General features: G+C 44.0%; 1 protein-coding gene across 1 annotated transcript in view; it reads left to right on the top strand.

The window, feature by feature from the left end:
• The window catches only part of MED27 (mediator complex subunit 27), a 78,643-nt gene that overhangs the window by 34,743 nt on the left and 29,483 nt on the right, over window positions 1-14,417 (top strand). The window lies entirely within an intron of this gene.

A 14,417-nucleotide genomic window follows, 5' to 3' on the forward strand; every position in this document is an offset into this window, starting at 1 on the left:
CGCGCCTTCCCCAGCCTCCAGGACTGGCCCATGTTCTTCCTCAGCCTCATCGACTCCGCTGCCAGCTCCGCAGGCTGCTGGCGGACCACAACAGACGGTTGCAGTGTCCTGGGGTCCCGTTTTGCGACCTCCTGACGAGCAGAGACAAGCAATGGGGAAGCCAGATTCACTTAAGAACCATGCGACTAACTTAACAACTGAGGGAGGAAGAGCCGGTGCCTTGGGAACTAACTGATAAGGGCACGGGGAGCCTGCAGCTGCATAACAGGCAGAGGACGAAACCGAGGAAGGATCCACCCTAACTGAAATCAGGCTGCAAAAAGAGACAGCGGGCGAGCTGTCCTTTCAGACTTGCCAGATTCTGTTATATCTTCCCTGACTTCTCTGCTCCCCTGAAGTTTCTTGTCTTCTCTCTCCAAATGTCAAGAAAACTACATTGCCAGTTGTTAGGGATTGGAAGCGATTGGGCAGGCCGTCAACACCCCAAGTTTAAGACAGCTGCGATTAAATCTTGATTGAGTTCTAGAGATCTCTGGGAGATCGTAAGCTTATGCACTTTGCTCTTTTTGTAAAAAAAGAAAAGAAAGGGATTTTGGACACTTAAGCAATAACCGTTGACGTCCAAAGGAGCGCAGATTACTTTTTCAATAAAGACCACCTCCTCCCCGGCTTTCTTTAAAGTCATTGCTACATAATTTTCTGCAGAGGATGCATTAAGTAACCCAACAGCTTGGGTATCAGCCAAGCAATGTTTTCACACGCTGAATTCTAACTGCAATCTTAAAGGAGGGTGAGTTAGTGTAATGGCTTAGTGGAATGACTCTGGATTCAGGGAAGTTCTGCCAAGCTTTCTAATCAGATTTGCAACGGTACTCCGAATTCAGCACCTTCGGAGAGATTTGAGTTGTTAGAGACGTCATTGATCACCTGTTAAGGGTTCAAGTTGCATCTAGTGGCAGCAGCTACTGGTAGTAGGTACATGCCAGGCGCGAAAGACCAAGGCGACACATTAAATTCCAGTTAAAATTGATTTCTTTCTCCTGCTTATGTAGTTAGCACTTCGGTCAGCACTGTTTGGGGGCTAGATAAAGGTTAAGAGCCTTGGTAGTACAGGGGTTTAAGGCACCCTGTTATTAAGCTGGTTATTAAGACCAGCTGCCTGCAATTACTGCAGGGTTCGAATCTCGCCAAGGCTCAAGGTTGACTCAGCCTTCCATCCTTTCTAAGGTAGGTAAATTGAGGACCCAGTTTGTGGGGGCAATAAGCTGACTTTGTATAAAATATACAAAAGGATGAAGGCTATTGCTGAGCACATTGTAAGCCGCCCTGAGTCTTCGGAGAAGGGTGGCATATAAATCAAATTAAAAAAAAAAAAGAGAGAGAGAGAATTCAAGAGGGGTTGGACTTCTCTTTGCTTGTGGCTATGTAGGGATTCCAGGTTGATTCCCCTCTTGACTCTGCCCTCAGGCTCTGCCAGTCCTCTACTACAGGAGGTGAGCTTGGGAGAATGGGTTAGAGAATCATACTAGAATAATCAGGCAGTTTCAAGTAACTGTGAGAGGGATCTCGGAGTCTTAGTGGACAACTAATTAAATATGAGCCAACTAGGCAATCCTAAATTGCATTAACAGAGGGATACAATCAATGGAGGTACTACTACCACTCTATAAAGCCTTAGCAAGGCCACACCTAGAGTATTGCATCCAGTTTTGGTCACCACACTATAAAAAAGAGGTTGAGACTCTAGAAAGAGTGCAGAGAAGAGCAACCAAGATGATTAAAGGACTGGAGGCTAAAACAGACGATGAATGGTTGCAGGAACTGGGCCTGGCTAGTCTAGGGAAGAGAAGGACCAGGGGAGACAGGATAGCATCTTCCAATATTTGGGGGGGCTGCCACAGAGAAGAGGGGGCCAAGCTATTCTCCAAAGCACCTGAAGGCCAGACAAGGAATCATGGATGGAAACTGATCAAGGAGAGATTCAACCTGGAAATACTTTCTGACAGTGAGAACAATCAACCCACGGAACAGAAGTTGCCTTCAGAAGTTGTGGGAGCTTCATCACTGGAAGTTCTTTCAAGAAACTGGACTGCCATCTGTCAGAAATGGGGTAGGGTCTCCTGTTTGGGCGGGAGACCCTTGTAGATGACCTACAAGGTCCCTTCAATCCTTGGGATAATTAGGGTGTGAATTTACCAGACTCCACAGGGGCGTGATAAGTAACCCTCAACCACAATTGACACCAGAATTCCTGTTGGTAAGCCAAGCCGGTTTTAAGTGAGTTCTCAATGTTATGACCTCAATGTTACAATGGATAAAAATTGTAAGTCGAGGGCTACTATACAACTTGGTGGGCTCTTTACAGCTCCGTCCCTCTCCGTGAGCTCTGCCATAAGACAGGTTCTCGTTCAACTCTCGGCCGGCATTACTACGGAAGCTTTTATTTATTTTGGATGGGCCAATATGTCTCTGAATTATGACTTATAAAATTGTCTGGCTGGCAGCTCCAGCTGTATCAGCAATTTCCCAGGAACAAAATCATTCATCTGGAAAGCGGAGTCTTTTTGTCTTAATAGAATTGCAAATGGACTAATAGCATCTTTGGAGCGGAGAGCTTGGTCTCTTGTGCAAGAGGCATTTTTAATCCCTGTGTCAAGTCTCACATTGGTCAGGGGACCAAGAGGCGCTGGAGGAGAATACGAGGCTTAAGACCGGACTGGGAAGGAGATAGAAGGACCGGACAGATTTTTTTTTTTTACTATCACAATTATTTATCGATTTATTTGTGACCGGCTGTTGTTATTTTTATAAATAACTGAATGGAACCTACCTAATGTTTATTCCGCCTCCTATTTTCCCCATAACAACAACCCTGTAAGGTGGGCAGGTCTGGGCTGAGAGAGAGAGTGACAGGCCCAAAGTCACCCAGATAGCTTTCCTGCCTAAGGCAGGACTACAACTCCCAATCTCCTGGTGATTGGCCCAGAGTCACCCAGCTGGCTTTTGTGCCTAAAGTGGGACTAGAATTCACAGTCTCCTGGTGGTCGGTCCAAAGTCACACAGCTGGCTTTCAGGCCTAAAGTAGGACTAGAACTCACCGTCTCCTGGTGATCACTCCAAAGTCACCCAGTCGGCTTTTGTGCCTAAAGAGGGACTAGAATTCACAGTCTCCCGGTGATTGGTCCAAAGGCACCCAGCTGGCTTTCATGCCTAAAGTGGGACTAGAATTCACAGTCTCCTGGTGATTGGTCCAAAGTCACCCAGCTGGTTTTCAGGGACTAGAACTCAGTCTCCTGGTGATCGGTCCAAAGTCACCCAGCTGACTTTAATGCCTCAGGTGAGACTAGAACTGGATAACATCATCAGGGCTAGTAAAGCCCTCTTTATCCTCCTTGCCAGCACTCTCCTTACCAGCCCTGATGACGTTACCTAGTTGGGCCATGAAACGTCTTGCAAGAAAAGCGGCAAGCTGGAGAGCGCAGCGAAGACCCCCACCTTCCAACCCTGAGCTACAAATATTCTCGTTTATTCTTCAGCGTTCCCTAGGAGCACAACAGAGCCCCATGTTGCATCTCTTCTTGGCTCATTAAAGCCGCAACATCTTTCTCGCAGGCACGCGGGGTTTTTTTTTCTCTCTCTCTCTCTTTGGCGCCGTGTTTCAGAAATGGATTGGAAAACTTCACACAGCCTTAAAGCCTTAATTACGACTCTGTTCCAACTGAACGGAACGAGAGCTTTCCAACCTCAGCAGTCAACATCTGTTTGCAACAGATTCTTCTTCTGACATTACTCTCAAGGAAAAACACACACAACCTACACCCACCCACACACACACACCCGCCCGCACACGCCTGCACACATAAACACACAACTCCGATAAATTGTCAAGTTTCTCAGAAAATGACGTTGCAATCGATAGAAGCCGCTCTAAACCTTTTAAGCTTGCTAAGACTGTTTTTGCATTCTTGGGAGATTTTCCCGACTTTTAAAGGTTACAGCCTGCTAACATTTTGGTTACAATTTGTGTAAAAAAAAAAAGAAAAGCAGGCTTCTGGGGAAAAAAATACATCAGAAAAATATAAATTTTCTTCTGCCGTTATATCGATTTAACAGATGGCCGATGCGGCTTCGGCAGAAGACGCATCTGAGCTGCGATGCCATCCCTATGGATTTATCCTTAAAAAGTTACGTAATGGAAAGTTATGTCGGCTTACAACTCTTTGTAGGCCCGCTCTATAAGGGGAGGTGAATAAATGAGGACCCAGATTGCTGGCGGCAATACAAGACAGCCCTTGACTTACGACAATTCGCTTAGCGACCATTCAAAGTTACGTCGGCATTGAAAAAAGTGATTGTGACCATTTTTCACACTTAACGACCATAGGTCATGATGGTTGCAGGGCCCCGGAGTCGCGTGATCATTTCTTGCAACCTTCCGACAAGCAAAGGACGCCAGATTCACTTTCACATGCAGGGATTCACTTAACAACCGTGGTCAGAAACGTCGTGAAACGGTGGGCAAAACCCACTCACGCTCAGTCACCTCGATTTTGGGGCTCCATCTGTGGCCGTAAGCCGAGGACTACCCGTATGCTGACTCTGCACACCGCTTATCCTCCATTATTGACTCCTAAATCCCGGTTTAGCGTTGATCTTAATCTCTCCGCATGCAAGTCGGAGACTCTGAAAAACGAGAGAGCTATTTTCGTCGCGTCTCCATGAGACCCGGCCAATCTTTTGCGGTGGGGTAGGGGTGGCGGTTGAGTAGTAGATTGTCAGGGTTCCGACGGATGCCCTAATTAAATCATGAGTCTCAAGCCAAGCTTCAAAAAAAAAAAAAATCCAGTCATTTATTAAGACCTTCATGTCAGCACCTTCCCAAGTGAAGCCAGCTCTGACCTTACGTAATTTACGCTCCCATTATGATCCTGTTTCCCCCTTCCCCCCAGGGTGTGTCATCAATCACATTCCAACAGAGCAATTTTGCGGGTTATAGAGGTCACTCCCCTTCGGCTGCTGTAGGTAACCCTGGGATACAGCCTTGAGGGAGATAAGCATGGAATGTGTACTTTTTTTTTTTTTTTTTTTGGCTGCTGTGCAGTTTCGCCAGTTTCCCATCCCCCCTGGCCTATGGCAGGAGCAGGCCAGGGATGCTTTGCGAGTTGACATTGATATATTTTTTTTTGCAGGCTTGCGCTCGGATCTCTTCCTTTGGCAGGATATTGGAAAACAATATTAACATTTTACAGAGCCGCTCTAAGCTGGTTCCCCGAGGCCCACCTGCCTTTCCCTTTTCCCAAATCGCATTTCATCCGGGCGGATTCATTTCCCTCCATTTGATTCCTTTCCCGTCTCGGTTCCAACGGGCGCCTGTTTTCTCTCTCTTCCCTCGCTGGGTAATAAGCCACGTTTTCTCGTTCCCCCTCCCCTCCCCGATAGCCCTATCATCCTTCCTTGATAATTCCGTGCAGGAACGCGAGCGTTTCAAGGTTCATTATTCACCCTGCTTTTTTTTTTTTTAAATAAGATGATAGGAAACGTCCCAGGTACGTTCCAGCTGCCAATTCTGTAGCGCTTGAATCGAAGCCAGCGTAACAAACACCGAAGCACCACTTGATTGATGAAGGCCTTGACAAAAACCCTCCTCTCCTTGTCTCTTCTTCTAATTTCCCTCTCGGGAGGCATCAGCGACGCTGTTTGTCCCTCGTCGGAACCGAATCGTCCAATTAAGCCATCCTATCGCTTCCAGAGGCTGGCACCATTTCCCAACCCTAATCGGATTGCACGTAAAACAGCTGTTAATTACATTTCCTTTTATAAACCTTTGATGCAATTTACAGGGGAGTCCTCTACATACGACTGCAACCAAGCCCAGCATGTCAGGGTTCACAATGCAAACAATGCAAACAAAACTCCGAGGCCAAGGTGCTTTTCAAAGTCCAAATTTATTAGGCATATCATATTGGCACATCTGGTGAAAAAAGCCGAGGTTTTCCCCCACCCAGATTAAAAATCAAAGTTCTACCCCTCCAGATCAAATCATAATTTTTTTAAAAAAATATATGAATGTGCAGAGATTGACAGATTATCTATGGAAATGAAGGAGAGGGAGGACACCAAGTACTATTTAATACGGAATAAATGGTATTCCTGGCTGGAGAGTAAACCTAAACCTTAAGGGATGTTTTTGTTACGAGATCGAATTATAAATAGAAATCAAGATAATTTAAATAAAGATGTAAGTTTAAGTTAAAGATATTTAGAAGTAGAATTTGTGTAAAGTTAGAGTTAGGGTTAGGGTAAAGGAAAGTTACAAAGGACTAGAACTCACCGTCTCCTGGTGATTGGCCCAAAGTCACCCAGTCAGTTTTCATGCCTAAGGCAGAACTAGAACTCTCCATCTCCTGGTGATTGGCCCAAAGTCACCCAGTCAGTTTTCATGCCTAAAGCAGAACTAGAACTCACCGTCTCCTGGTGATTGGCCCAAAGTCACCCAGCCAGTTTTCATGCCTAAAGCAGAACTGGAACTCACCGTCTCCAGGCAATTGCCCCGCTCAGTCTCCCACTTTCTAGCTTGGCGCCTTACCAAACTGGCTCTCTTGCCCCTTTTATCAGACGCTTCGGGGATTATGGGTGCTGTATTCCGACACGGATGTGGCATGCCACGGAGGAAGCGCGGACAAGACTTAATGGGCGTTTCTCTCTCATCTCTCTCTCTCTCTCTCTTTTTTCTTTTTTGCCAAGTTGCAGTCTGCAGAATTAACTCTCCCATCGTTCCAGTGCCAAATTGCTCATACGGAGACTGGATTCGACGGTCAGCAGATTTCCCCATCTGATCTGTCTGAAAGGGTCATGACAGATGAGGGGTCCTTCCAGCCCCCATTAAATCCTCTTATCTTTAAATCAAGCGGGATTCTCGTCCGTTTGAAAATTTCAGTCCTTGAGAAGTCCGGATCCACCAATATCCCCTCCCTGCCCAAACTCGTTTTAATGGGATTGATTTTTCTAATTGGCGCTAATTGGATATTCTCTCAATTTCTCTCTTCCTGTCTCCACCTTCCTGCTAGGTTCCAAGAAGGTGTAAATCTGCAAGTTGTGTTAAAAGGAGACCTGTTGTCGTCAAACCATGTATTTTATACATTGATAAAACAATAAAAGTATATAATAGTAAAAAGATACCTCCAAAAATATCCTGGATTAGTATTCTTCCCGCAGGTGAGTTAAATAAGAACCTTGAAGGTATAATAAATAGATTTATTTATTTTAAAAATTGCTTATTAAGGTCTGCCCACTCCCAACATTTCTTTTCTCCAAAATCTCTACCTGGGTTGAGCCGGCTCCTGATTTCTCATTTATCCTTCTTTCGATTTCTCACCTTACACTTCTGAATGTGGTCCTCGGTTCAAACGAACGTATATTTTCCTGTGATTTGTTATACGGGACTTGGCACAGCTGCACAAAGTTTTTGGTGGAAGTCAAAATTGAGTTTTATCAGTTGCCTTTTGCGTTTCAAGGGCTTCTGGCATTTTCTGTACAATCACTCCAGGTTCTGAGATTTCTGTTGGGGGGAGGGGAAGGAATTCAGAGCAGGGTTTAATGCGTCCTAAAAATCTCGTAATTTCTGTAAGGGGTGACGTGATAGCAGTGTTCCAATATCTCAGGGGTTGCCCCAGAGAAGAAGGGGTCAAGGCCCTGAAGGCAGGACAAGAAGCATCGGATGGAAACTAAATCAAGGAGAGAAGCAACCTAGAACTAATGAGAAATTTCCAAACAGTAAGAACAATTCATCAGTGGAACAACTGGCCTCCAGAAGTTGTGAATGCTCCAACACTGGAAGTTTTTAAGAAGAGGTTGGATAGCCATTTGAATGGAATGAGTATAAGGCAGTGGTGAAATCTGAACCGGTTTGCTACAGGTTCTCTGGCCATGAATGCACACTGTGCCACGCGATCATCCGAGCCTTTTTTTTTTTTACTTTTTTAAAGCATTTTTTTACTACCTATTCGCCCAGTAGTAAAAAAATGCTTAAAAAGTAGAAGGAGAAGGAGAAGGAGAAGGAGAAGGAGAAGGAGAAGGAGAAGGAAAAGGAAAAGGAAAAGGAGAAGGAGAAGGAGAAGGAGAAGGAGAAGGAGAAGGAGAAGGAGAAGGAGAAGGAGAAGGAGAAGGAGAAGGAGAAGGAGAAGGAGAAGAAGAAGAAGAAGAAGAAGAAGAAGAAGAAGAAGAAGAAGAAGAAGAAGAAGAAGAAGTTCCGACGATTACGCATTGCTCAGCTAATCATCGGAACATTTTTTTTACATTTTTTTACTACCGGTTCAGCGAATCAGTAACATTTTTTACTACCGGTTCGGGCAAACCGGCCCAAACCAGTAGCATTTCACCCCTGGTATAAGGTCTCCTGCTTGAGCAGGGGGTTGGACTAGAAGACCTCCAGGATCCCTTTTTGTCAACTCTTGTCATTCTGTATTCTTCAATAAATATACTCATATAGACATCAAACGAGGTAGCCGAAAGGGAGACAGCCTTCTATATTTCCTGCTTAGCTTCTGCCTTTGTTTGTCCTTGTGCTGTCTAAGAGCATAATCAAGATTTATTCAGTTCCGTCCTCAAACCACAGCTAGGAAGAGTTCCGGATGTACGAGTTAAATGCTGGCGCTACAGAAATATGATCCTTTGCCGCGATCCATGGAAAGAGACCTGGCACTGGGTTGAAACACGAGCGTTTAGCACACTCGGAGCCAGTAACAACATTTAAAGAAAAAAAAAAATTGCACGCACAAGAGGTTGGAGGAAAGGGAGCCCACGAATCTCAAATTTAAGCTTAGCTTTCCTGCTTAAACATTGCAATACTTGAAAGTTTGCTTGGGTTCATTTTATGGATGGTAAACCAGCCAGAGTCGCCTCTCGGATGGCGTATGAATTTCACAATCAAATCAATCAATCACAATCAATAGAACTCAGCTCTGGGTAGCTACATGGACATGTGGACTGTAGCTTTTTCAAGTCGTCCTCGACTTACAACCCTTTGGGCTTAGTGACCATTTGAAGCTGTGACGCAACTTTAAAAGGGGGCACGCACCTATTTTTCACATTTAACACCCTGTTTCCCCCGACAATAAGACCTCCCCTGATAATAAGCCCAATTGGGCTTTTGAGCGCATGGCAAATAAGGCCAAGCGTTTATTTCAGGGTTCAAGAAAATATAAGACAGGGTCTTATTTTCGGGAAAACACGGTATCTATCTATCTATCTATCTATCTATCTATCATCTATCTATCTATCTATCTATCTATCTATCTACTGTCTATCTTCTATCTATCTATCTATCTATCTATCTATCTATCTACTGTCTATCTTCTATCTATCTATCTATATCATTATCTATCTAAATATAAGACGGTCCTATTTTCGGGGAAACACAGTATCTATCTATCTATCTATCTATCTATCTATCTATCTATATCATTATCTATCTAAATATAAGACAGGGTCTTATTTTCGGAGAAACACAGTATCTATCTATCTATCTATCTATCTATCTATCTATCTATCTACTGTCTATCTTCTATCTATCTATCTATCTATCTATCTATCTATCCCGTTTTCCCCAAAATAAGACATTCCCCTGATAATAAGCCAAGCGCTTATTTCAGGGTTCAAAAAAAATATAAGACAGGGTCTTATTTTTGGGAAAAAAATTTTGCAGCATCCCCATGGTCAAAATTCAGACCCTTTGCAACTGGCTCGTATTTATGACCCCAGGGTCACCCGATTCACTTAACAACCAGGTTGCTAATTTAACAACCGCAGGGGTATCGCTTAACAACGGTGGCAATGGGCCAAAGCTCGCTTAATAACTGTCTCGCTGAGCAACCCAAATTTTGGGTCCAGTCGTGGTCGTGAGTCAAGGGGGGCCGCCGGTATGCCAGTCTTAATTTTAGGAAGGATTGTGTGGTTCAACCCCCCTACAACTATTCGTCAATAAACAGCTGAGCAGTCCAATTTTTCTACTGGAAAATAAAACAAAAGCTCTGAATTTGAACGACGAACGGTTGAAGAATCCTGAGACAGGGAGTTTGACTAGAAGGCCTTCAAAGTCCCTTCCAACTTTTGTTATTCTGAATCGATAACGTGTGATTCACAAACCCTCGGCCTTTTTACCCACTGTTACCGGGATGTCTTCGCTGTGGATATTTTAATATTTAATGCCACAATTACTGTAGCAGTTTGCCATTTAATATTTACTGCGGACGGGAGTCTTGTTTCCCACGCTTTGCTGCCAGGGATTATTATTATTTCTTCTTCTTCTTCTTCTTCTTCTTCTTCTTCTTTTTCTTCTTCTTCTTCTTCTTCTTCTTCTCTTCTCCTCCTCCTCCTCCTCCTCCTCCTCCTCCTCCTCCTCCTCCTCCTCCTCCTCCTCCTCCTCCTTCTTCTTCTTGTCATCATCCTAAGAGCCTTAGTGGCACAGCGGACTAAAGCGCTGTTAAAGTAGCACTTAGCTGCCAGCTGCCTGCAATTACTGCGAGTTCAAATCTCACCACGCTCAAGGTTGACTCAGCCTTCCATCCTTCCGAGGTAGGTAAAATGAGGACCCGGATTGTGGGGGCAATAAGCTGACTTTGTATAAAAAAAAGAACACCGCTTGGGGTGGGCGAAAGCCCTACTAAGCAGGTATCTACAAAAGTATGAAGGCTATTGCTTAACGCATTGTAAGCCGCCCTGAGTCTCCGGAGAAGGGCAGCATATAAATCGAATAAATAAATAAATAAATAAATCCTTGTCGGGAGCAGCTGCAAACCAGTTCCGTTCGGGCGCTAGAACAATGAATTAATTAAAGCAGGCCATTTTTGCAAAATAATTTAAAGCGTTTGGGGCATCGCCTAGCAAGGTTTGCTGAACTTCTGTGACGGCAGCCTTAGAATTTAATGCATCCGTCAACCCAGCCAAAAAAAGAAGAAGAAGAAGAAAGGGGGGGGGGAAGGAAAAAAAGGCTTGTTTTTTTATAATTTATTTATTTTTTTTAAGTCAAATGTCACTGCGATCAGGAGTCAAGAAAGCATGAACCGGCTCGGGAAACATTACTGGAAACCCATCTGAGCGTGCAAAAACATTTTCGGCGTATTGACGGAAAACTGACACTAATTCCTTTAGAGGAAGAAATTGAAAAGAAAACGGATCCTATCCCGAACTCTGTGACTGGTAAATGGGATTTTAAGAGAAATGGGACTATTCATGGTATATTAAACAGCCTTTTTTCCCCCTTGAAGTAGGCTGTGTTTACCGTTACCGATATATTTTTGGCAGGGGGCACGCATGTCACCTCTAAAAGCAAAGGGTGGGGGGGGGAAAGAAAATTAATAAGCATTTTAAACTGCAGGTAGTCCTTGATTTACGACCCACAGCTGAAGCCAACATTTCCGTTGCTAAGTGAGACAGTTGTTAAGTGAGTTTTGCCCCATTTGACAATCTTTCTGGACACAGTGTTAAGTCATTCTCTACAGTGGAGAAGAAAAGAAGAGGAGAGGAGAGGAGAGGAGAGGAGAGGAGAAGAGAAAAAGAAAAGAAAAAAGAAAAGAAAGGGAAGGGAAGGGAAGGGAAGGGAAGGGAAAGACGAAAAGAAAAGAAAAGAAAAAAAGAGAAGAGGAGAAGAGAAGAAAAGAAAAGAAAAAGGGAAGGGAAGGGAAAGAAGAAAAAAGAAAAGAAAAAGAGAAGAAGAGAAGAGAAGAGAAGAAAAAAAAAAGAAAAAGGGAAGGGAAGGGAAGGGAAGGAAAAGAAAGGAAGAGAAGAGAAGAGAAGAGAAAAAAGGAGAGGAGAGAAGAGTTAGAATTAGAGTTGGAGTTAGAGTTAGAATTAGAATTAGAATTAGAAATAAACACAAGAGAATTAAAATTAAAATTGTATAATTAGAATTAGGAACAGAACAGGGCAGAGCTGGAAGGGACATTGGAGGTCTTCTAGTCCAGCCCCATGCTCAAGGAGAACCTATCACGTTTCAGATAAATGACTGTGAAATCTTGGTTCCCCATTGCGAAAAGTGATCACACGACCTCGGGATACTGCAACCGTCATAAATATGAGTCGGTCATCAAGCGTCTGACTTTTGATCCCGCGGGGATGCTGAAACGGCCACACGTGTGAAAAACGGTCGTGAGTCACCTTTTTCAATGCCGTCGTAACTTCGAACAGTCTCTAAGCGAACGGTTGGAAGTCAAGGAGTACCTGTATTACTATCTCATTCCTATAAAAAGTCGGAAGTCAACATTTTTCTTTCTTTTTTTTTTTCCTCCTCTCCTTTTCCGGACCCTTCCTTCCCTTCTTTTTTTTTTCCTCCCTCCCTCCTTTTCTCACTATTTCTTTTGCATTTTAGATCTTGATGAACTTTAAAAAGCCAAAAGAATTTCCAACGAAATAGTGCCCCAGCCGCTTCGTGAAAGGACTTCAGATCCGACAGATATATATATATATATATATATATATATACATATATATAAAAGTTCAGAGAAATCAGTTTTATTTTTCTGCCTTTAACACAACACTGCGAAGGACGTTGCCATCCCCAGGGCTGATTTGTGATGCTGTTGTTGAGTCAGATTTGACTCTGTTTTCCACTGTTTGGGAATAAATTAGGGAGGTTCTTAAACTGGAGGGGGGGGGTTGTCTGGTGTTCCAATCCTACAGAGAAAATCTACCTAACTAATGATTTACCTCTGAGCCAATTAAGGTAGGTTAACTTTGGAGGGTCAGTCTCTCGGTTTAATGTCCCGCGTAATATTTTTTTTCTCTAACCTAAACGTCCTCCCAATCCTTGTTTGATGTCTTAAGATCTCATCTTTTCCTCTTCAACCTACTTTACAAGAGCAATAACATCAGTGTCTTTTTCTCAAGAACGAAACGCACTTGGAATTCGGGGTCTTCGTGGCATATTTCATTGCGACGTTCGTTGACGGTACGTTAGGCCAAGTTTCTCAGCTCCGGGCGACCGTTCTCATCCTTGTTACACGTTGGCTGAAGATGGTTTGGTGCAGTTTGACGCATCTTGAGGTTATGCCACGCTGGACCAACGAATCAATGAATTTTTCATAAAAGTGCTGAAAAGTGCTTTTCAGGCACATTAGAACCAGTGTAATAATCTAGTTCGTCTAGAGAAAATAAGGAAATAGGGGTGACATGATAGCAGCCTTCCAGTATTTGAGGGGCTGCCCCAAAGAAGAGGGGGTCAAATTATTCTCCAAAGCACCGGAAGGCAGGACAAGAAACAATGGTTGGAAACTGATCAAAGAGAGAAGCAACCTGGAATTAAGGAGAAACTTAAGTTTCTTAAGAGGACCAGTGGAACAGCTTGCCACCAGAAGTTGAGGGTGCTCCATCCCTGGAGGTTTTTAAGAAGAAATTGGACAACCATTTGTCAGGAATGGTATAGGGTTTCCTGCCTGAGCAAGGGGTTGGACTAGAAGACCTCCAAGGTCCCGTCCATCTCTGTTATTCTGTAATTCTATGAACTCTTTGAAACCGCTTGCAGTACAATTGGCCACATATGTATTTTAAAAAGCATCGCCGGAATACGTGCTTTTGAATCACCGCGCGTTGCTGCCAAAGATCCTGGTTACGTTCCAAGTCACACCGCACTCTGTGCCGCTTTTTAACACTTTTGTTGTTTTAATTAAGAAATAAAAATAAAAATAAAAAATTGCCGGAGATGGACAGGAGGAGAGCCTTGGGTTCTCCCACGTTTGCCACCGCCGCCTCCTCCTCCTCCTTCTCCTTCCTTTCTTCCTCTTCTTCTTCTTCTTCTTCTTCTTCTTCTTCTTCTTCTTCTTCTTCTTCTTCTTCTCCTCTTCATCCTTCCTTCTTCTTCTTCCTCTACTTCTTTTCCTCCTTCTTCCTCTTCCTCTACTTCTTCTCCTCTTCCTCCTTCTTCCTCTTCTTCTTCCTCTTCCTCCTCCTCCATCTCCCTCCTTCCTCTCCTCCTCCTCCTCTTCCTCCTCCTCCTCCTTTCTTCTTCTTCTTCTTTCTTCTTCCTCTTCTTCTTCTTCCTCTTCCTCTACTTCTTCTCCTCTTCCTCCTTTTTCCTCTTCTTCTTCTCCTCTTTTCTTCTTCCTCTTCCTCCTTCTCTTCTTCTTCCTCTTTTTCTCCTCCTCCTCCCTCCTCCTCCTCCATTCTTCTTCTCCTCCTCCTCCTCCTCCTTTTTTCCTCCTCCTCCTCTCCACACATCCTCCTCCTCCTTTCTGAAAAACAATAAAAAAACATTTGAGTTTATATTGTGGCGGGGTGTTTTGGGAGAGGAGAAGTGCGGCTGAGTTTCATGCGCGTGAGTTTTAAAATGAACAGCATGTATCTTACAAACTGCGTGGGAGAAATGTGCTTTCCACGGCGCCTGGGCTGCTAAACATAACGCTAACACTAGATCGCTGGATGAGATC

This window comes from Pantherophis guttatus, chromosome 16 (genome assembly GCF_059756535.1).
Source record: "Pantherophis guttatus breed Tessera chromosome 16, ASM5975653v1, whole genome shotgun sequence".
Lineage (NCBI taxonomy): Eukaryota > Metazoa > Chordata > Lepidosauria > Squamata > Colubridae > Pantherophis > Pantherophis guttatus.